This window comes from Myotis myotis, unplaced genomic scaffold (assembly GCF_014108235.1).
Source record: "Myotis myotis isolate mMyoMyo1 unplaced genomic scaffold, mMyoMyo1.p scaffold_m19_p_16, whole genome shotgun sequence".
Lineage (NCBI taxonomy): Eukaryota > Metazoa > Chordata > Mammalia > Chiroptera > Vespertilionidae > Myotis > Myotis myotis.
In genome coordinates, this window is record NW_023416320.1 from 7,755,464 (window position 1) to 7,777,124 (window position 21,661).

Consider the following 21,661-nt stretch of genomic DNA (forward strand, 5'->3'; position numbering starts at 1 on the left):
AGACTTGGATCTGAACTCCCCACTTGTCTGTCCTTTGTGTGTGATCATAAGCAGACTCTTCCACCTCGATAGGCCTGTTCTTCGTCTGTAAAACTGAATAAACATCTGCCTCAAGAGGGTCATTGTAAGAATTGAAGGAGAGAATAGAGTTGTGAGCATGGTGCCTAAAATAGGAAGTGCACAATAAATATAGTACATCATTGTAACTGAATTATTATTTTGACAACCACAAAGCCAGTTAACGGGACATGCTTGCATGTGAAGGCTTCAGTGGTACCCGAGGTAAGTGTAGATATGGCAAACCAGAGGAGATCTGGCCCAACAGCAATGCTCCAGGAAAGAGTAAAAGCTTCAGCTGACAAACAAGCTCAATATGGAACAACACAGGATGAGGCTGTTAATGAAATGTAAGGCCCATTCATTGAGTGTCCAAAATAAAGGAGAAAATGGCTCTACTATGTGTTGTTCACATCTTATGCATCTTTTATAATAAAAGCATAATATGCTAATTAGACTGGACAGCCAAACAACCTTCCAGACGTCATTCTAGACGTCCTTCCTGAGGAAGCCATGGCAGCAGGGGCCGAGGCAGAGGCGGTTAAGGGCGATCAGGCAGGCAGGCAGTGCTGGGCTCCAACCCCAGCAGGTCCAGGGGTCCCCAAAGGTATGGACGGAGTCAGCGAAGAAGGAATGACACAGAGACAATGTTCAGTTGATCAGCAGCCTAGCCAGGATCTCTAGCCAAGTTCTGGTCAGGATCTCCAGAAAAGTTCTGGTTAGGATCTCCAGCCAGGTTCTGTGTCCATGTTCTCTTGTTAGGTTCTCCAGCCAGGTTCTGTCCAGGTTCTCCAGCCAGGTTCAGTCACCAGGTTCTAGTCAGGTTCTCTTGCCAATTTCTGTAGTCAGGTTCAGTCCAGGATCTTTTACCATGTTCTCTCGCTAGGTTCTGTCTCTAGGTTCTGTCTCTAGGTTCTGAGTCCTGTTGTCTTGTTACATCTGTATTTATACCAGTTGATTCCAATCCTATCAATCTGTATTCCAAAGGTTAGGGCGTTTCTTATCTCCATTCCAGGGAGTAAAGATTATGTAGCTTAAGCATGATTGTTTGTAGTGATTAACTACCCGCCTGGCACTTAGTTAAGGAGTTTCATCCCCTCCCTGACTTCAGGGAAAAATTCCTACCTGGGGAAACAACCTTTCTAGGAGAGGCATCCCCTCCCTGACTTCAGGGAAAAATTCCTACCTGGGGAAACAACCTTTCTTGGAGAGGTGACCTTGGTTAAAACACACAGCGCTAAGGGGAGCAAACATATTAAGAACAGTATGCTATATACGCCAGGTCCCTTGAAACATATGCTGTGCAGATGTTTCTTTCCTGCAGCGACTGTGTCAAGCAGCAAGGATGGACCGGCTTCCGGCAAGGCAGAGTGGTTAGGGGCGATCAGGTAGGCAGGCAAGTGGTTAGGGGTGATCAGACAGGCAGGCAAGCAATTGGGGGTGATTAGGCAGGCAGGGGGGTTAGGGCAGGGGTGGGCAAACTTTTTGACTCGAGGGCCACAATGGGTTCTTAAACTGGACCGGAGGGCCGGAACAAAAGCATGGATGGAGTGTTTGTGTGAACTAATACATGTTAACACTGCTGCTGGTGAAGGAGCAGAGGGGAGAGCAAGAGAACCCTCCGCTCTTTCGGCTCCGCGGGCCGGATAGAACAGCCGAACGGGCCGGATCCGGCCCTCGGGCCGTAGTTTGCCCACGGCTGGGTTAGGGGCAATTGGGCAGGCAGGCAGGTGAGCGGTTAGGATCCAGCAGTCCCGAATTGCGAGAGGGTGCAAGCCGGGCCGAGGGACATCCTCCCCTCTCCCCACCCTTGCACAAATTTCATGCACTGGGCCTCTAGTGGTATAATGTCTAGTTCTGAATGTACTGATTCTACGGGGCCTTCCTAAATCGGGTTTTATTTGGAGAGTAGTGATTAGGGTGGGAAGGATCTAGAGAAGCCCCGGGAGGAATAATAGAAGGAACTGAAAAAAAAAAAGAAAAGATTAACCAGAACCATGATGGCTTCCTTCACATACTTGTCCCATGAAAGATGGGAGTTAACATTCATATAGCTCATGGGGCGAGGGTTGGAGGGTCAGCTTTTCTGGTCAGATCTGGAATGAGTTGCCTGGAGCCCTCCTCTTGAGACAGCCCCTGAATGGGAGTCGCCGAGCCCAGCTGGAGCGCCGCCAACTTGGAGCACGAAGAGAAGGGGGAGGGCTCATTGCCACACTCCGTCGACAAGAGAGCAGCTTCCACACAATCAGACGGGCATTTTCACGGGGGACTTTTTTAAAGCCGTTTTGAAACTCTAATCCTTTTGGAAGCCTCACCCAGTCCTATGCAGCACCAATATCTTTCCCGGCCTGCTCTGACCTCTGCCTGACACTTACAGTGTCTGCGCTTGCACACTGGCAGCCACGGTGCCATTCGCGTGAAGATCGCTGGCCGGGAGCTGAGGCTGATCTCCCTTTCCCAGCCCATGCACATTGGTTCGCATCCCCTGAGGGTGGGTGCGTGCACATCTGCTGGACCCCTAGCACTGAGGTAACTGCATTTACCACAATTACCATGAGACTCTCATGTGATCTTTAAACTACAGCTGTTTAATAAAAATTGCCCTAGATATGTAACACGTATGCTTTTAAAAAAAAAATTGAATCAATTGAACTTTTTCTCCTAATTAAATCCATTGAGTCTGCTTATTTATATCAACACTGTCCAGGCCTTAATCCCAAATCCAATAAAAGCAGTTTGGTCTGGTTATTATATTAGAAAGACCTGCCCGGTCCACGTGGTTCAGTGGCTGAGCGTTGACCTATGAACCAGGAGGTCCAAGGTTTGATTCCTGGTCAAGGTACATGCTGGGGTTGTGGGCTCGATCCCCGCTGCGGGGGGAAGGGGGGTAGTGGAGGGCATGCAGGAAGCAGCCAGTCAATGATTCTCTCTCATCATTGATGTTTCTATCTCTCTCTCCCTCCCTCTCTGAAATCAATAAAATTTTTTAAAAAGAAAAATAAAAGAGAAGGAAAGACCTACTCACATGATAAAGAAAGACAATAGGATCAAGGAAATGAGAGCAGGAGAAAGGACAATCGGTGACATACTAGTGGCTACTGTTAAAAACAAAAATAAAAATCTCAGTGGTTTAACACAATATAAGTTTATTTCTCACTCCAAGTTCAATGCTGTGGATGTTTATGACTGGTGTGTGGGCATTCCTCTCATGACTTGGCCTCAGGGTCCTCTTGATTCTTAAGCAGAAGTGAATTACCATGTTTTCAAGTGCACCAAAAAAAATGTTTATCACTTTAATCATAAGGCTCGATTCAAAACATTATTTTTAAAACACTGTATTGCAAATAATGAAATAAAAGGTACTTGAGGCAGCTCAGCATCTATAATAATAAAAGTGTAATATGCAAATTAGACCAGATAGCCAAATGACTTTCCGAACATCATTCCAGACGAAGCTGTGGTGGTGGGGCTGAGGCAGAGGCGGTTAGGGGTGATCAGGCAGGCAGGTGAGCAGTTGGGGCAATCAGGCAGGCAGAGTGGTTAGGGGCAATCAGGGACTGCCCCCACCCCTGCACAAATTTCATGCACCGGGCCTCTAGTTATTATATAAATGTTTCCATTACAGGCTTTTCAAAAAAAATCTTTTTCACATTCTTACCCCAAAAAAGAATTTTAAACCAGCTAGACACATTCCCACTGAACCACAGAATAATTGGAATTCTGACAGGAAGATAACCATAAAGCAAATCTTTAAAAAAAGAGCACCATTCTGCTTTATTTAAACTCCACAAAGCAGGTGAGCATTTTATGGGTCAAGAGCTTCTATAGAGAGTTATGCAATGGCTCAGCTTAGAATAGGCCTCTCCTTTGTTCTGCTTGCACACCATGCACATGGCATTTGGTGACATCTGCAAAGGAAAGGTTATTCTACATCATGTATCAGAGAAAGCTTTGATGATTCATAAAGTTAAGGCCTTGGGTTCCTCGCAGGAGAGACTTTGCAGCGGTCGTGTTGAAAGGCGAGTGGCTGTGTTATAACTTGCTCCTGGTAGAACCTTCCACCCCAGCTGGCTTTTTGCAGGAAGGACCAAGCACCAAGCCAACTTTGATTAGAGAGCTTTTAAACAGCACAAAGAAGACAAAGACATGTTCAACCCACAGAAAAGAGTATGGCCTTACTGACGAGTGCCAGTAAGTTCACATGCTCTAGGAAGTATGAGGATTGTTCCAGCAAACGTTTCCTGGTGAGGAAATCTACCTCAGGCTTGTGTCCCTCATGAGCTGTCGTATACCAATGAGTGGTCCATGCCACTGAGGTATGTCTGCTAAGATAAATTTTGCCTCAGGAAATAAAAATTGCCTGGCTGGCGTAACTCAGTGGTTGAGCAGCGACCTATGAACCGGGGGCCACGATTCGATTCCCGGTCAGGGTACATGCCCGGGTTGTGGGCTTGACCCCCGGTGTGGGTTGTGTAGGAGGCAGCCAATCAATGGTTCTCTTTCATCACTGATGTTTCTATCTCTCCCTCTCTCTTCCTCTCTGAAATCAATAAAAATATATTTTAAAAAAAGAAAAAATATTTGCATTAGAAAATGTGGTGTATACCTGACTTCAAATTGTACTACAGAGCCATGATAATCACAATGCTCTGACAAGATCCATGAAAAGATCCTCCATGATCTTTTCAGTCGGTTCCTGAAGGTGTATACGTTTGTCCCAGGCCTGGCAAATAGTAAGTTGCTGTCATCACCATCATGATTGTCCTCATCAGTGCATTCAACAAGAGGGGAGCACGGGGGTGTCTAGACACAGGAGGGGCTGAGCAGAGGTGCTCTTTTAGGAAGATCTGTCCAGGTACAGAATGCAGTCTGGGATGCTGAGGGCAATACTGCCAAACAGGGGCATAAAAAAGGATGCTTTGGAATGGATGGGTGCTCTTTTTGTTTGTTCGATAATTTCTTTCTTTTATTCCTTCCTTATTCAACTTATTGGGGTGACAACAGAGGAGGAGGTAGGCAAAGTCAGGAAAGGCTTTCTGAAACATGGCCTAAAGTATGGCCTAAAATGAGTCTTGACGATGAATTAGGAGTTAGCCAGGGCAGTGGGAAGGGAAAGGAATGCAAGGCTAAAAGTATCCCGGGGAAGGCGAGTGCAGACTCCGGAAGGAAGCTGGGTAGTGTGGCGGGGCTGTAGGGTGAGGGAGAGATGGGCCTGTGGAGACTGGCCAGGAGGCCCCTCCCCAGCAAGGGCCTGCCCCTGCTGGAAAGCTCACCTCGTACCATGCAGGTGGCAGGAGACGCCAAGCAGGCCGGTGGCAGACCCAGTCTGGCTTGAGGGGAAGATCACTCTGGAAACTGACAGGGGGCAAGGCTGTGGAGAGACCCGAAAATCAGTGACTAGGGGTGTTGGTGGTTAACTTAATGTGCCAACCTGTCTGCCCAGATATGCGGTTAAACATTATCTTGGGTGTGTGTCTGTGAGGGTGTTTCTGAATGAGATGAGCATTGGAGTCAGTAGGCTGAGTAAAGCAGCCTTCAATCCACGGAAGGCCTGGCTGGAATAAAAGGCTGGAAGACTTCCCTCTCTGCCCATCTTTGAGCTGGAACATGGGTCTTCTCTTGCCTTTGGACTGGGACTTGGACAGGAACTTACCTCATTGACTCTCCTGGTGCTTACGCCTTTGGACTTGAACTGAACCTAAACCCCCAACTCTCCTGGGTCTTGACTTCTCAGTCTATACAAGCACGTGAGCCAATTCCTCGTAATAAATATGTTCATACATATGCACACACCCTCTTGGTTCTGATTTCCTGGAGAACCCTGACTAATAAACTGGGATAACCTATAACCCTGTAGTCCTCACTGGTCTGCTTCCAGGCTTCCCTCCTTTCCACTTACCCTTGATATTTCTAGCCAAGTTCTCTTTCTAATATACACTGAGTTGCCAGATTATTATGACCGGCCATATTATTATGACCACCCCATCAGTACTTCATTGACACTTCCAAAAATACTGAATATTGAAAACTTCCTAAGCAAATATTCTCAAGGTTTTATTATTATTACTATTTGCATAACTAATTCACTTCATTGTACTGATGGGGTGGTCATAATAATCTGGCCACTCAGTGTATATCTAGCAGGCCAGGTCCTCCCTTGATACTCTCCTCCAGTTCCCAGTTACCTATAATTCCTAATTCGTGGCCTGGAATAAGACAACTCTTCCCCCTCCCCATGCCCCTCTCCTGGGAGGTGAGTGGGATTGAGACAGAGGCCAGCAGATGTGCTGAGAATAGGACCGAGCCGAATGGCCAGAGGTTTTGCTCTGGTTGACGGCCTGGCTGGCTGCTGGGTGATGTGGAGACCATCCTTCAGAATCTGCCCCCAGAATCTGCCTACTGGTTCAGCCTCCCTGCCTCTTCCCCACCACCACCCTAAACTCACCGTGGTTTTTCATGCATCGGTGGCATCATTGGGAGTGTCCCTCCCCCTTTCTCTCCCTGGCTGGCTAACCGCTAGTTAGCATTTGAGCTTCAGCTCAAGTGTCACCTCCTTGGTAAATCCATTCCTGATTCCCCAAAGGTTCGCAACCTGAGCCTCATTCCATTTCGTACCTGTCTCCATTGTGGCAGGTATTACAGCTCGTCATAGTGACTCATGTGGTGTCTATTTTCACCAATTCACAGTGTTTCTCAAGGGTACAGACCATGGAAGTTTCAGTTTTGGATTCCATGAGCTTAGAGTTTAGTAGGGACTCAAGTCCCTAAGTGTTGAAATGCTAGGCATGGACAAATATGTGAACACATGATACATGAATGGAAGAGACAGAGTGGGCAGGACCGAGGATGTTGACCCCACTTATGACAGCTCATTCTGCTCTTTAAAAAAATGTTTTGTTGTTGTTGATTTAAAGAGGATAGAAGTGGGAGAGAAAGAGAGAAACATCAGTGATGAGAGAGAATCATTGATCAACTGCCTCCTGCACACCTGCCACTGGAGATCAAGCCTGCAACCGCACCGTGACCTCCTGGTTCATAGGTCGATGCTCAACCACTGAGCCACACACCGGCCTTTAAATGTCCTGTTAAATGACCTTCATGATTTTCTTTCCCAGGAACATTATATACTGCATTCCAAAAACAGTCAATAATCAACCATGAGATTGTTTCTATATTTTTAAATTCTTGTCAAATTTTACCCAGTGTCTATTTGGGCTTGAGGAACCTGGGCTGATTTCTGGGATGGCTCTTCTCCCTCCCTTATTATGCTTTTATTTTGCACTGGAGAAATTTCAGGAATTTATTCTGATGCTTTTCAGACTTTCATTCATAGTATTGGTTAATGTAAAGCTAGCATTTTAGAAAGGACAGAATTTCTGGAAAAATGAGTTATCATTAAATCCTTTTCAGAGTTTTAAAACTCAAGCTCTCTAACTTGTGCCAGAGTGTGGAGAGGCTTTGGAGAGGAATTATACTTGTTAAGAAAAGTTGGAAACTGATGAGGTCAAGGAGGGGGCAAACTTATTGTGGCAACTGACTACTGTAGGCCTGGCGAGCCTCAGGTCATCGGCCCCATAAGACGAGAGGAGAAAAAGCCCAAGGATAGGATCTTCAGAATGAAAGCCCAGCAGGCGCAGCAGAGGTTGGTTTAACTGTTCTGAAAGCAACATTGAGACTGAGAAATGCTTTCAACCTTCCTAGCGCATAAAGTAGTTGCCTCACTGTCTTGCTGCTGAGCAATTAGGGAAATGAGTCTATTCACTGTGGCCAAAGGCCTGCCATTTACATTCTGACTCACCTTGCGTCTGAGCCCTAGAAGCTTGGCATGCGGAAGGACATGGGAACTCCACTCCCTCGCTTCTAGGTAAGCCCTGTCCGTACAAAGTCGGGCTGCTTCGGGGTGAGTTTTGTGTGACGGTTCAATTCCAAGTATATTTTCTAGGGCCCTTGATATTTGGGGTAAGGAATGATTTTTCATCTTTAACGTTTTGTGGGTTTTTTAAAAAAATTTTTACTTTCTGTTAATCCTCACCTGAGGATATTTTTCCATTGACTTTAAGGACGAGTGAGAGAGAGAGGGAAGACAGGAAACATCGATTGGTTGTCTCCTGCACGAGCCCAGACCAGGGCCTGGGCCGAGGAGGAGCCTGCAACTGAGGTACTTGCCCTTGACCGGAATCAAACCTGGGACCCTTTGGTCTGCAGGCCGATGCTCTATCCACTGAGCCAAACTGGCTGGGGCTCATTTTTAACTTTTTAAGAGATGTAGACACAATGTTATACATTAACAACAGCAACAACCACGGACATATTCCCCTTCTTTCTCTGCACTGTGAGCCAATGTACATACATAGCAGCACCGAGACGCTGGACAAGTAATTAATATTTCTGAGCTTCATTGTCCTCATCTGTAAAATAGGAGCAATATCGGCCACACTGGGTTCTGCAGGAGACAAATGAGTGAATATATGAATAAATTTATAGTTTAGTGCAACGTCTAATACATACTCATTGTTCAGTAAACAGTAGCTGTTGTGGTGGTGGTCGAAGTTGACCATATTATTAATGATGTGATGGGAAGATCATTGGCCTGGAAATCAGAAAATTGAATTTTTAAAAAAGTAACAACTTAACCTGCCAGCATACCTATGTTACTTCCTTAATACATTTTGAGCTATCTTAAAATGAGGAGTCTGGTGCAGATCACTTTCCAACTTTAGGATTTACGGCTCTGACTAAACTGAGCAGTAGAGGGAAGTGCTCCCAGCCCCAAACCTGAAGTCCTCAAACACGAGCGAGTCTCTCTTCCCCTCCCCTCCCCTCCCCTCCCCTCCCCTCCCCTCCCCTCCCCTCCCCTCCCCTCCCCTCCCCTCCCCTCCCCTCCCCTCCCCTCCCCTCCCTCCCCTCCCCTCCCCTCCCCTCCCCTCCCCTCCCCTCCCCTCCCCTCCCCTCCCCTCCTCCTCTCCTCTCCTCTCCTCTCCTCTTCTCTCTCTCTCTCTCTCTCTCTCTCTCTCTCTCTCTCTCTCTCTCTCGTGGCCGGCTCTGTGTGGGCCCAGAACAGCTCTGCAGAACTGAAGAGGAAAAGACTTTTGTGGGTAATGATTTTCAAATCCAGGGACATAATGTCTCCAAACCTATTTTTAGTGCTAGAGGGTACAAAGGTAACATTTAGACTGATCTCCGAGAGATAGTGTTCCATTGTGAGTGAGAACGGGGAGATCAATGCCCAGTCCCATCTGGAGGGGAAGTTAACCATTTTAACTTGGAAACAAAGACGTTTTTACCTGGGGAAATAAAATTTTCCAGACTAATGCCAGTTAATCACAGGCCGCCGTAACAGCACAATAATTATCCCTTGCATGTGTATGGCTTGCTGCCTCTACAACGCCCTTTGTTGTACCTTGTGCCATGTCACCCCTACCACCATGTATAGGCATGCAGGGCAGCCGTGAACATTCCTATTGCCGAAATAAGGAAGCTGATATCCACGGAGGTGGTGTGACTTGCCTCAGACGACACGGCTCATGAGGGCATGTGCCAGGCCAGAGAGCACTGCGCCTGACTGGCATGGTGGGGCACCTAGAAACCTCCTTACATCTGAGCAGGTAACTCTGTCTTTCCCTACTGCTTTCTTTGGAAAACATTTCAGGATCTCCATCAGATAATTAAATGGAGAGAAGTTCTCAAAGAAGGATGTACCAGGTCAGCTTCTAAGCATGCCTGCCAGGTAAGGGTAAGGGTAAGGGTAAGGGGAGGAGAGGCTCTACGCTCATTCTCTATCAGGAGATCCTATTCATTGATCATTCTTGTCAATAAACACGTCGAAAAGGGCTGTAACACTATATAAATTCCAATATGCATAAAAATTGCCCAGGAGGGTCACACTTAACTCAAAAGTACAGTCATTTGGGACACTTTTATAGGGAAATTTCTCTACTTGGTATAAAGGAAAACCAAAGCATTTTATTAGCTGAATCAATTAAACACAGCAAGAACGAAATCGGGTTCATAAATCAGGAGGAAGCTCATTCTTGGCCTGTTCATAGTTTTGCTTAGTCAGTTCTTCTGATGGCAGATAACGGCAAAGGACGTGCCTTTCTCAGATTTTCCTTGTTTGGGCTTGAATGAGAAAGGAGCTCCTGGTGGCTTCTCGCTTGCACATTCCTGCACATGTCCTCTTCATCCAGGACCGTGAGGCGGAGAATGTGAGCTAAGAGGTCCTGGGGGTGTTGGGTGGGCTTGCCCATCACACACAGATTTGTCAACCGGTGGTCTTTGGTCCCAGTTCAATGTCAGCAGGAGTGCCCAGTTTGGGGTGCGGTGAAGAGGGAACCTTTATTCAGTGCAAACAGTTTCAACTGTGATCCAGTGTGGCTGTGGAACAGCTCAGGGATGACAGCTCCATTATGAAGCTGCACAGCTTGGCTGTGAGGCAGCCCTGGGGCCAGGTGGCCAGCGGCCAGGTCACTCTGGTTTGACAGCTCTGCTCTGGTATCTGGTGTGGAGGCTCCAGCAAAGGGGGGGGGGGGGGGGTGGAGGGGGGACACTCAGTCTCTGAGCCAGAAGGGAAGTGACATACTGACAGAAGTCCCCGCCCCTCGTCTCTGATTGGTTCATCCTCATGCAAATGAGGACTCCAGATCCTTGACGTTTGATTGGTCCAAAAAGCATTGTCCTGGTTGGTCAGTGAAGATGCTGATGGACGGGATATAGCTATGCAGCTCCAACTGAGCGGAAAGCCTTAGTCCTACTGATTGAAATACTGTTCCAGGAACTCCTTTGTAAGGTTTGGTTCAGACGGAAGGAACACGGGGGAGGCAGGCAGTTCAGTGCAGGCTTCTCCCTGAAGTGCAGTTTGCAGGAGACGCCCCTGTTTAGACATGGCCGCTAGGCTCTGCTTTTAAATTTGGGCCCAGTTGGCCCAGCTGGCCTGGCTCAATGGTTGAGCATGGTCAACCATGGTTGACAATGGTTGAGGAGGTCATGGTCAGGGCACATATCCGGGCTATGGCTCAAATCCCAGTGGGGGACGTGCAGGAGGCAGCCTATCAGTGACTCTCATCATTGATGTTTCTTTCTCTCTCTCTCTCTCTCTCTCTCTCTCTCTCTCTCTCTCTCTCTCTCTCCCCTCTCCGCTCTGAAATCAATACAAATATTTACAAAAATGAAAATAAAATTTGAGCCCAGTTAGCCACTAGGAGCCCTTTTCTGTAGGTATCTTCTTTCTCAAGGTCCAGAGATTGCAGAGAAGTAAAGCTGGATGTCGAGCCTTTGCGAGGCTGGACTAGATGACTCTAAAGGGCCTTCTAGCTGGAAGGTTGGAGACCACCCCTTCCCCTGTTGGAATCAGCCATCTGAGAGTGTCCGTCCTGCCCTTGGGCTTTCAGCAGGCACTGTACTAGTCCCCCAGATAGAGGAATAGAAGAAGGAACCCTCAGGGACCACACCCTACTTCCTCCTCACTTGCCATGAGCAGGTCCACAGCCTTGGTCGCCTGCTGGGAGAGAGAGCTATGTCAGTTTGAGTACCACTTCCAAGCTGTAGGAGGCATCGCAGGCAGCAAGGTTTGGGGATGGCAGAATCCCGCCAAGCCTGGCCTGCCAAGGTGGCCACATGTGAGGACCCCTTGCCGGGCCAGGTGCAGAAGTGTCCCAGAGGTGCCCAGAGATAAGGCTCTATCAACCCATTTCACCAGCTTCCCGAAGGTTGGGGTCATTTTATTAAAGCCCTGGCACTAGCTTTTTTTTTTCCAATCTGTCAATTTTTTGCAAAGCCTGGCTCATCAAAATCCAAAAGCAACCAAATAAAAAGCCTCCAGACAAGTTGTGAATGCACCACCATTGACCCCTGGCAGCTTTAGAGAGAATAATGATGTCCACTTAGCCACGGAACAGCTTCACACAGAAGCAGCCCTTGTCTGTTTAACGCTCTCCTCAGCCTCGCGAGGTAGGTGCTATTACTATTCCCCCCTCACAGTGGAGGAAACAGATTCAGTATCACGGGGTAATTAATTTCACTAAAAGGTTGTGACAAATGTAAACCCAGGCTCCTACCTTTACCCACTAAGTGACATTTCTTCTGGATGGACTAACACGGGTGATTTTTCAACCCTTTTCACCTCGTGGCATGCATGCACTAATTACTAACATTCTTGCAGCATGCCAGTTGAACATCGCTGGACTAGAAGGCCCAGAGCTTCTAGCTAAAGAACTGGCTCATCAGGGGGACTACTTTATTCAATTCCTCTCTGATCTGACCTGCACCCCACTGTCTAGAAACACAGCTGCTCTCAGAGGCCTTAGGAAATACAGAGACAAAACTTGGAGAAGAAAGTTAGATGGGGCTCAGTATCAAAGTGTGTGTGTGTGTGTGCGCGCGCACACACAGGCACGCATGTAAGCGGCCCTGTGTCATGGACTCGCCTCTGTGAACACGAAGGAGAGAGAGGGACCTCTGTGTGCTCCAGGGAGTGCTGCCCAGCATAGCCTGGGCCTGGCAGCGCCTCGTCACCTTACACACAGCATCTCCGGTTAGTCCGGCGGCCCACGCCCTGCTCTCTGCCTCCCAGCTCGCCTTCCTCCCTCCTGCCCTCTGCCCTCACTGAGGGTCGGTGCCCGGTGGCCAGCTGGGCTTGTACTTCCGCAAGCCGAATCGCACTTCCCCTCTCCTCCTCTGGTCTTTGTAGCACCTGCTGTGCCTGCTCTCTGCCAGCTTCTTCAGGGCAAGTGTGACCCGAGGACAGCCAGGACCAGGGCTGCTGCCTGACGCCGCTGTGGAGCCTGCGGCCAGCTGGCCCCTGAGATGGTACCCAAATAGCAGTGCTTAGCCTCTAAGGCACGCTGTGAACCCCAGCTCTGCCAGTTGGCTGGTACATCACTTCCTCGGACTCAGCTGTGTTACCTGTATGATGGGTACAACAATCCCTTCCTCAAAGAGTTGGGAGTGTTTAATGATATAATGGTCTGAAACACTTAGTATGTGACAGCAATTGAAAAATTGTAGCTTTTACTAATATTATCATTATTGTGGGTCTTGTTCCTCATGTAACATGGGTCTCCCCTCATATTCACTCCCCAACCCAGCATTTACATGAAAAGGAACATTATCTTACTGAGCTTTACAAACAGGTGTTACTAACCCAATTTACAAGGAAGCAAAGTTATAGACGGGTTATATAACTTTCCCAAGGTCACACCGTTTGGATAAAGAACAAATGGGATTAATTAGTTCCGTCTCTGACTCCTTCAGGAAACATTTACTGGGTGCTTCAAATGCCATGAACTTAGCTAAGGGCTGAAAAGACCACGGTGATCCGACGCAGGATTGGGGGTGGGGGGGTTTACAGTCAAATGTGGAAAGAGGCAGGTGAATGGGTAATTATGGAATACTGTGATAAAGGAATTCAAATAGACAGCCAGGTGGCAGGACTCCTGTGTTGTGTGGCGACTCCTGTGTTGTGTGGCGACTCCTTCACCACAGAGCTAAACCCAATGGGGCTAGAGACTGTGTCCTGCTGTCCGGCACTATCGGGGCCCCTGGAGGAGAGAGGGGCCAGTATAGGAGACCAGCAGCCAGCTGTCAGAGACAGCTTTCAGGGGAAGGGACGTAGGGAGAGAAGGGAGGAGAGGTCTCTAGGTGGTAGGACAAATGTCTGCAGGAGGCTGAAGGCCAGAGGATTCTGGTGGGAGGGATGCTGATGATGAGGGTGGGGCCAGGTCAGGAAGAGCCTGCAGTGCCAGGCTGAGGAGCTCGTTTTTTTTGTTTTTTAATATATCTTGATTGATTTCTGAGAAGAAGGGGAAGGGAGAGAGAGATAGAAACAAAAATGATGAGAGAGAATCATTGATCGACTGCCTCCTGCACGCCCCACACTGGGGATCGAGCCTGCAACCCGGGCATGTGCCCTGACCGGGAAGTGAACCATGACCTCTTGGTTCATAGGTTACTATGACCGAGCCGGTGCTGGTGGCATAAGACCCCCAGGACTTAGATAAGACCCAAGAAGGGCAGGGAAGGGAGGACAGAGTGTGGTCGATCAGAGTGCTGCTGCTTTGACTAGTCAAACATTTCTAAGAAGAAGAAAACACCAACACAGAGAGGCAGAAGTTGGCAGTATCCAGAAGGGGTTCCATGACTCCCTAAATTCAACAGCTTTGTCACAGCAGTGGGTATATTTTTGCAGTACTGTGTGTCTTGATGCCATTAGCCTTTCCGTATATGTCACCGTCTCTCATGCTCTGACTTTATCTCCTAACAGAGCAAGTCTCTCCTTGCTCTTTATAAGTTATCTCCTAGTGATAATTCTGCTTTGCATGTAGCTCCTTCTGAAGAGGAACAGAAACCACTGAGTCACCAACACAAACATGCAGTACATTTGGCAAGAGGCAATGGAGAGCAGTGGTTAAGAGCATGGTTACCGAGTTTGAAACTTTCTAGCTGTGGGTGGCGGGAGGTAGAGGAGGCTGTAAGGGGGATAAATGGTGATGGATGGAGACTTGAATTGTGTGCTGTTTGTAAATGTTTACTTCACATGATTCACACTGTAATCCTGAGTAAGAGTTGAGACTTAGGTATGAATTACTGTTTTTAAACAAAAAGAGAATGAAATCACTTGCAAAGTCACAGACAGCCGTGAAAGAATGCAGCTGCTATAACACTAAAGGAAATTACCTCTAGGCTTCCATCCAGTACAATGCAATTTTCAGCAACTAAGGTGGAGGCCTTGAAAATAAGATGGATTAATGGAAATGTTGACAAACCCATCATTCCCAATGCTGGGTGACTGGCAGAGAAAGACCAGCATAATAATGACATCGTGTGAATTTCCAGTGTTTTTATCTAGCGTGGGCAGCAAGTGACTGAGCAGGCTTTCCTAATGACAACATAATTAAATGACCAAGTGGCTATCTAAATAGTTTCTGAAAGCCAGGGAAAACACAGCATTATTTAACTTTGGAGGGGATTTCATTTCGGGGAGGTTTTTACTTTCTGCCCGTAAGTCCGAGATTTCCCAGATAGGCCACCACCTGTCCTGGTTTACAGGCCCGGTGTCCACCTCGGGTCGCACGGAGGGAGACGCGGAAGAAGGCAGATGCATCTCTGTGTACCTGTCCCGCTGAGACCTGTGGGCCCGGGGGCCTGGGAACAAGTCCTCTTTCAACTCGCTGATCAGTGCTTTTCCCTTCCGGGGCTTTGACACGGTTTTCTCTTTGAAGCACAGGGACATCAGGAAAGAATGTGGACGGTTCTCATCTCCATTGATGCTGCCCCCTGCTTGCAAAGCCCCCCCCCCCCCCCCCGCCCCACTGCACCGCCCAGGCCTCAAAGGGTCTCCTCCTCCAGATGGCCAGAGCTGGCCCAGCAGGAGGGGCCGGCTGGTTTGAAGGTGCGGCTGCCCTCATTCATTACAGAACATCCTCTCTTCTTATCTTGCCTTTTTTTTTTTTTTAATAAGCCTGAAGGACAGAGAGTTTTTGCTTTTCCTCATTAATCTGCTCCAGTTGGTGGCCTATCCAAATTATGAAATCATCCGTCATATGACAATTGTTTTTTTTTAATGCATCTTATTTTATGTAAATTACATAAAATTAAAAACTTTTGACCATCAATTATTCAGACAAATAAAAACGAGGACAAAGAGGATAACTGTGACAAGCAAACAAAACAGCCCGTTATGCCAAGAATGGACACATGAGTCATGATCCAAGATGAAGTCTGAGGAACCCTATTTTCCAAAGGCCGAATTTCTCGGTCTGTCATGACCTGGGACTTCCTCCTCGCCAAGTCTCTCTTGAGTTCCTCAGCCGTCCAACGCTGACTCATGTCTGGACTGAAAATGGTGGACACACAGAGCCTCAGACTCTCGGGGCAGAAGGGACCTCAGACTTCACCTTGCACATCAGCTCCCCAATCTTGTTTGGGGGTTGGAGAAATAGGATGGAGCATGTTATAGGTTAAATTGACCCCTGAAAAGATATGTCAGAGCCTTAACCCCTACCACTTATAAGGGCAACCTTATTTTAATAGGGTCTTTGCTGATGTACTAGTAAGCAAGCTTGAAATGAGGTGGTTGGGTAAGTCCTGACCCAACATAACGGCTGACTTCCCTAGAGGAGAAGAGATAAGGGGGCAGACAAGGCAGAGCGAACACTGTGACCACAGAGGACATTGAGCTGCTGCAGCTGCGAACCGGGATTGCCAAGGATCTGGCAAACCACCAGAAACAAGGAAGAAGCGAGGAAGATTCTTTCCCCCTATAGCAGTGGTTCTCAACCTTCCTAGTGCCGCGACCCTTTCATACAGTTCCTCATGGTGTGGTGACCCCCAACCATAAAATTATTTTCGTTGCTACTTCATCACTGTAATGTTGCTGCTATTATGAATCGTCATGTAAATATCTGATATGCAGGATGTATTTTCATTGTTACACACTGAACATAATTAAAGCATAGTGATTAATCACAAAAACAATATGTAATTATATGTGTTTTCCGATGGTCTTAGGCGACCCCTGTGAAAGGGTTGTTCGACCCCCAGGTTGGCGACCCACAGGTTGAGAACCGCTGCTCTATAGGTTTCAGGAGGAGCATGGCCAGCCCATGACACCCCGATTTCGACTTCTGGCATCCAGAACTGTGAGACGATACATGTCTGTTTTCTAAGCCACATCGTTTGTTACGGGAGCCCTCGGAAATGCATACAGAGAGTTTAGGCAGATTGCCCACAATCACAGGGCTGTGATGACAGAGGACACACCACAATGAAACACTTGTGAGTCCCACTGCAAAGTGTCATCCGTAGTCCCGGATTTACTCATAATCAATGGAGCCACTTAACAATGGAAATGCCAGAGGAAATGCCTTTCACATCGGATGCCTCAAAGCCTTGGAATGTCTGAAACAGGGCAAGAGAACCCAGGCAACACTGTGTCCCAAAGAGGTTTGCAAAAATAGCAAGAAAGCAGATATGATGATTACCATACTGATGCCTACCAGACTGAACATGCTTTAGAACGAGCATCGCCATGCTATCTATGCCTTCCTTCTGATAGAATTGTCCCCCTTCCCTTTCTCATAAACACCCATCGCCTTTGCCTCCTAACCGGAACATTTTTTGGGTTTCTGCCTGAATCACTGCATTTTGAACAGCTATTCTTGGATCTCAGATAGATGTTCGCTGCTTCTCAGTTTGAAAGGCCTTTTATCTTTAGGTTCACATTTTCATTGTAGATTTCCGTAATAATTACCTTGAAATAGACTTTCCCTGTCTCCGCCCTTTTTATTTTTACAAAGTTGAAACCTACAGGTAAGTTGAAAGAACAATACAATCGACACACACATTCCCTTCACCTAGATTCAACAATTAAGATTCTGCCATGTTTGTTTCTCTCTCTTCATATGTTTACTTTTGTTTGGAACCATTTGAAAGTTGCAGACCTCAGGACATTTCGCACCTAAAAATGTCAGCATGTGTCTCCTATAAATAAAGACATTCTCCTTCATAATCACCAGATTCAAGGAGCTTAATACCAGCACAAAAAGATTATCTAATAAAAAGATTATATTCCAATTTCCACCCAAATATCCTTTATAGAGACTTTCTTCCTTGCTCCTCTCCTATTCTTCATTTTTGGATGGTCATTCAGCTGCCCATCTCCATAATTCACACGGGTTTTTTTTGTTTGATTTTTGTCATTCACAGCATGAATATTTTTGAAGAGTCAAAGCCAACTGCCTGACAGAATGTCCCACCGTCTGGGTTCCTCTGCTGTTTTCTTTTTTTTTTTTTTTTAATATATTTTATTGATTTTTTACAGAGAGGAAGGGAGAGGGATAGAGAGTTAGAAACATCGATCGGCTGCCTCCTGCACGCCCCCTACTGGGGATGTGCCTGCAACCAAGGTACATGCCCTTGGCTGGAATCGAACCTGGGACCATTCAGTCTGCAGGCCGACGCTCTATCCACTGAGCCAAACCGGTTAGGGCTCCTCTGCTGTTTTCCGAAGGACTCGATTCTGGTGAGACATTCTTTGGTAAGAATATGACTGAGGTGATGCTGTGTACTTCCCATTGCATCTCATCAGATAGGACATGTCAGTCACTAATCAATATCATTGATAATGTCATGAAATCAACATAATTGGAAGTTACCACTTTAACGAGTATAAGAACATGAAATCACCATCATTGGTGATGGTGCTATCTGCAGATATCTCCATTGTAAAGATATTACTTTTCTGGTTGTAATGAATGAATACTCTTTGTGGGATATTTGCGAGAAAATGTGTTCTTAACTGCTTAATACAGCGCATCCAGAGTTAAACACAAATGTTGACTTGGTATTAGATATCGCTCCGTAGCTGAAATGCAACACCTCATGTGCCCTGCTTAACGTACTGCCTGTTTTTTCAAGGGTGCGGGGGAGGGTGTGTGTGTTAAGCTTCAAGCTAATCCTCCTCCTTTACAAGCCACCAGCCTACAGAAGAAATCTGAAGGTCATTCTCATGACTTTCCCAGCACATAAATGTTACCCAGGTTTTGGCCCAGCCACGATTTTCTGGCCCATTAAAATTTACATCGAAACATAAGAAGCCATACCCAAACAAGCTAAATATACCAAAGAGTAAAACCCTAGGGAGGTAAGGCCAACGCTTAAAGCACATCATTACATTAGCTAAATCAAAGGTTTGCTTCTCAGCATGTCAGTATCACAGAGAGCTCAAGTATCGTGGATAACAGAGCTTGTACTATAGCACCGTGACAGGGTGCCATATTCCTTGTTGGCTACCACAAAGGACATAAAATTGAGAAAGCAAGACAAAAATAGATCTCTAAAGCCATGTCAATCGTCTTTCAGAAGTCAAAAACACGCAGAGCTTTAACTGGAAGTTACTGCTTCTAATTAGCATAACAACATGAAAACACAGCCCTAAGTCTCTGAATATCAAGCACGGCATAAAGGGGCATAAGCCGCTAAGCCCACCCTGAGGATGTTCCTATGGCTCAACTATGAATGCCTGTGGGTGTCTTCTGTACTGTTTTCCCCACTAGTTTATACATTCCATGAGAACAGGGACTTGGTCCTGTTTGATCTTCAGTATTCAGAACAGCGTCTGACACCCAGAGTGTCAAAAAATTATTGGTTGACTGAATTAATGACTCAAGATAGTGTTCTTCAAGGTTAGGTCATTTCAACATTTCTAAAGAAGAGATACAACCTTGTGACCTCTCGACCCCCTTTTAATTTAATTACAAAATGTGTTGCTCTAGACTGTGTGAATAAAGGGGCCTTCACAGCTTCTCAATCTCAATCTCCAACAATTTAGCAAGTCATTTCAGGACAGACAGGTGTCAAGGCACACCTCTGTGTGCCAGATCATGTCATGATCCTACCCCTCGAGGTCACGTGTCGAGGTCTTGTATCTGTTTTTGTTTTGTTTTTTTGCAAAGCAGGAAGCAGAAAGGATGTGTAGTATTCCACTGTCCCATCAATACTAGTGTTATCTCCTTCCAGTAGTTCCATTGCTGAGTTGCTAAAGGTCACGGGGAGAAGAAAGTATGTGGATTATAAATAGAATATATAATTTGCTTAAATACTTAACATTTTTCTCTACATGATTTTTGTCCAGAGATATTTTTATTAACTTGCTTAAATATGTGAGTTAACCAAAGTAAGTGATCTGCCCATAAATGCTAAAGTATTTCTTTTGTTGATGTACAGTTGCTTTAGTGTCACGGGAGCTGAAAGAATCAACTCGTACACATTTTCTCTTTGAATCAGTACCCTCCAGACTCAAAGATGGTAGACAGCGCACAGGACAGAAGGAGAGAAGGGGCCGGAGAGAGGCTCTCCTCCCAGAAGGAAACAGCAATAATAAAAATTAAGATATAAGAATAGTAGTGGGTTGTGCTTATTGCATATGTATTGCTTTGTTTACAACAGCCCTACAGAATAAGGACTATTATTCCCATTGCCAAGAGGAGAAAACTGGGGATGAGCAAAGATAGACTCAACAGCAAGGTGTCAAGCAAGGATTTGAAGGGAGCACAGCTGACCTCAGAGCCCTCTTGCTTTCCTAGACGTAGGGAGAGCTTCCACATGCACAGTAGATTGAGAACCTGTTGTTTACAAGTGTTGTCTGGCAAGTTTTCAAGGAAATCTTTGATCATTTCTTAAAATACTTATGCTAGGAAACACTCAGGACAGATACACTGTAAGGTCACTGCCCCAGGGGTCAGACAGAGGAATCCCTATGCTCCCATTAAACACCTGCTGGTTTTATCCAGTTCCTTTATCACCTGTCATTCTCCTTGATTCTCTCTTCAAGGGTGACACATCCCTCAATTTTTGGAAATAACTCAATTCTTGAGGGACATCCCTTTGCAAATAGATAAAAAGCTTTGCTAACGTCAGTGAAATGAAGCCCAGACGCTGGGCCCAGCCAGCTTTTAGCCTGGCCACCTTCAAGATTTTCTTCTCGCTGCCCTGCTCAGGCTCACAGACATGAAGGCTCAGTGCTCCTTCCATCCCCTTGCAAAAAATTAGGGGGAAAAGGAACCATACATACAAAGGTTCTTATGTTTTAACCTAACTCTTAGAAAGAAGTAGAAGGTTTATATTCATCAAGCCTAATTACATCTAAACTTTGTAAGATTTTATGGGGGAATTCCTTCTAAAACCAGTATTCATGTTGTTAGCAGCAGCAGCTTCCCGAAGCTCCAGTTCAAATCCTGTACCACTGAGGGCACCCGTTTTCTCTCTAAAATCCACCTTCCCAAGTCCATACTACCCCAAACACATACAAGGAAGATATTCCAAACAGGTTGCAATTTCCTTTAAAGTCAATGTGGTTAAACTGCGGGCAGGCAAACAGCAGGAACTCCTTTACACAGGAGTATTTCTCTCCCAACCCCAGCTCAAATGTAACTATAACAGCGATGTCCAACCTTTGTCATCTCACGGCACACATAAATTACTAAAATTCTGCAGCATACCAGAGATTGTATTTTTTGCAGACCTGACCCCCCCCCCCCCGAAATAGGCATAATTTTGATTCATTCACACTGGACGGCTATTGTTGTGTTGGCTATTGCCATTTTTTATTTGAAAATCTAAGAGGAAACAGGTCAGTGCCCCTGACTAAATAGTCAGGTACTACATGTTTTAAAAATGCTTGTAGCACTCCGGTTGAAAAATGCTGATCTAGAACAAGGGCTCCTAACCTTTTAGATTTTAAGGATCCATAAATGAATGAATACAAGAAAATGCAGACCACTCTGAGGTTGACAAGTTTTTTATTTTGCAAATAAAGAAAACAAATACTAATACATATTGTCATGATGACTATAAAGTAAAGGACAGTGTAACAGAAAAAGACACATCTATATATATAAAAGGCTAATATGTGAAGTGTCCGACTGTCTGACAGGTTGCTATGATGCACATTGACCACCAGGGGGCAGACACTCAATGCAGGAGCTGCCAGGCTGCAGTGACTTGGCAGCGGCAGTTCTCTGGTGACATACCCTGAAACCAGAGAGGAAGCCCGATTCCTCGCAGGCCACATGATTCCACCTTTGGCCATGGGTTATGTTGTTGCTGGGGC

At 46.3% G+C, this 21,661-nt stretch overlaps 1 long non-coding RNA gene across 1 annotated transcript in view; it reads right to left on the reverse strand.

Annotated features, from left to right (window-relative positions):
- Positions 1-5,329: 5,329 nt before the first annotated feature.
- Positions 5,330-21,661, reverse strand: part of LOC118670616 — a 28,624-nt gene continuing 12,292 nt past the window's right edge. The window contains exons 2-3 of the long non-coding RNA XR_004972407.1: positions 8,408-8,500; positions 5,330-5,428 (exon numbers count right to left, since the gene is read on the reverse strand). This is a non-coding gene — a long non-coding RNA (uncharacterized LOC118670616). The remainder of the gene's footprint in view (positions 5,429-8,407; positions 8,501-21,661) is intronic.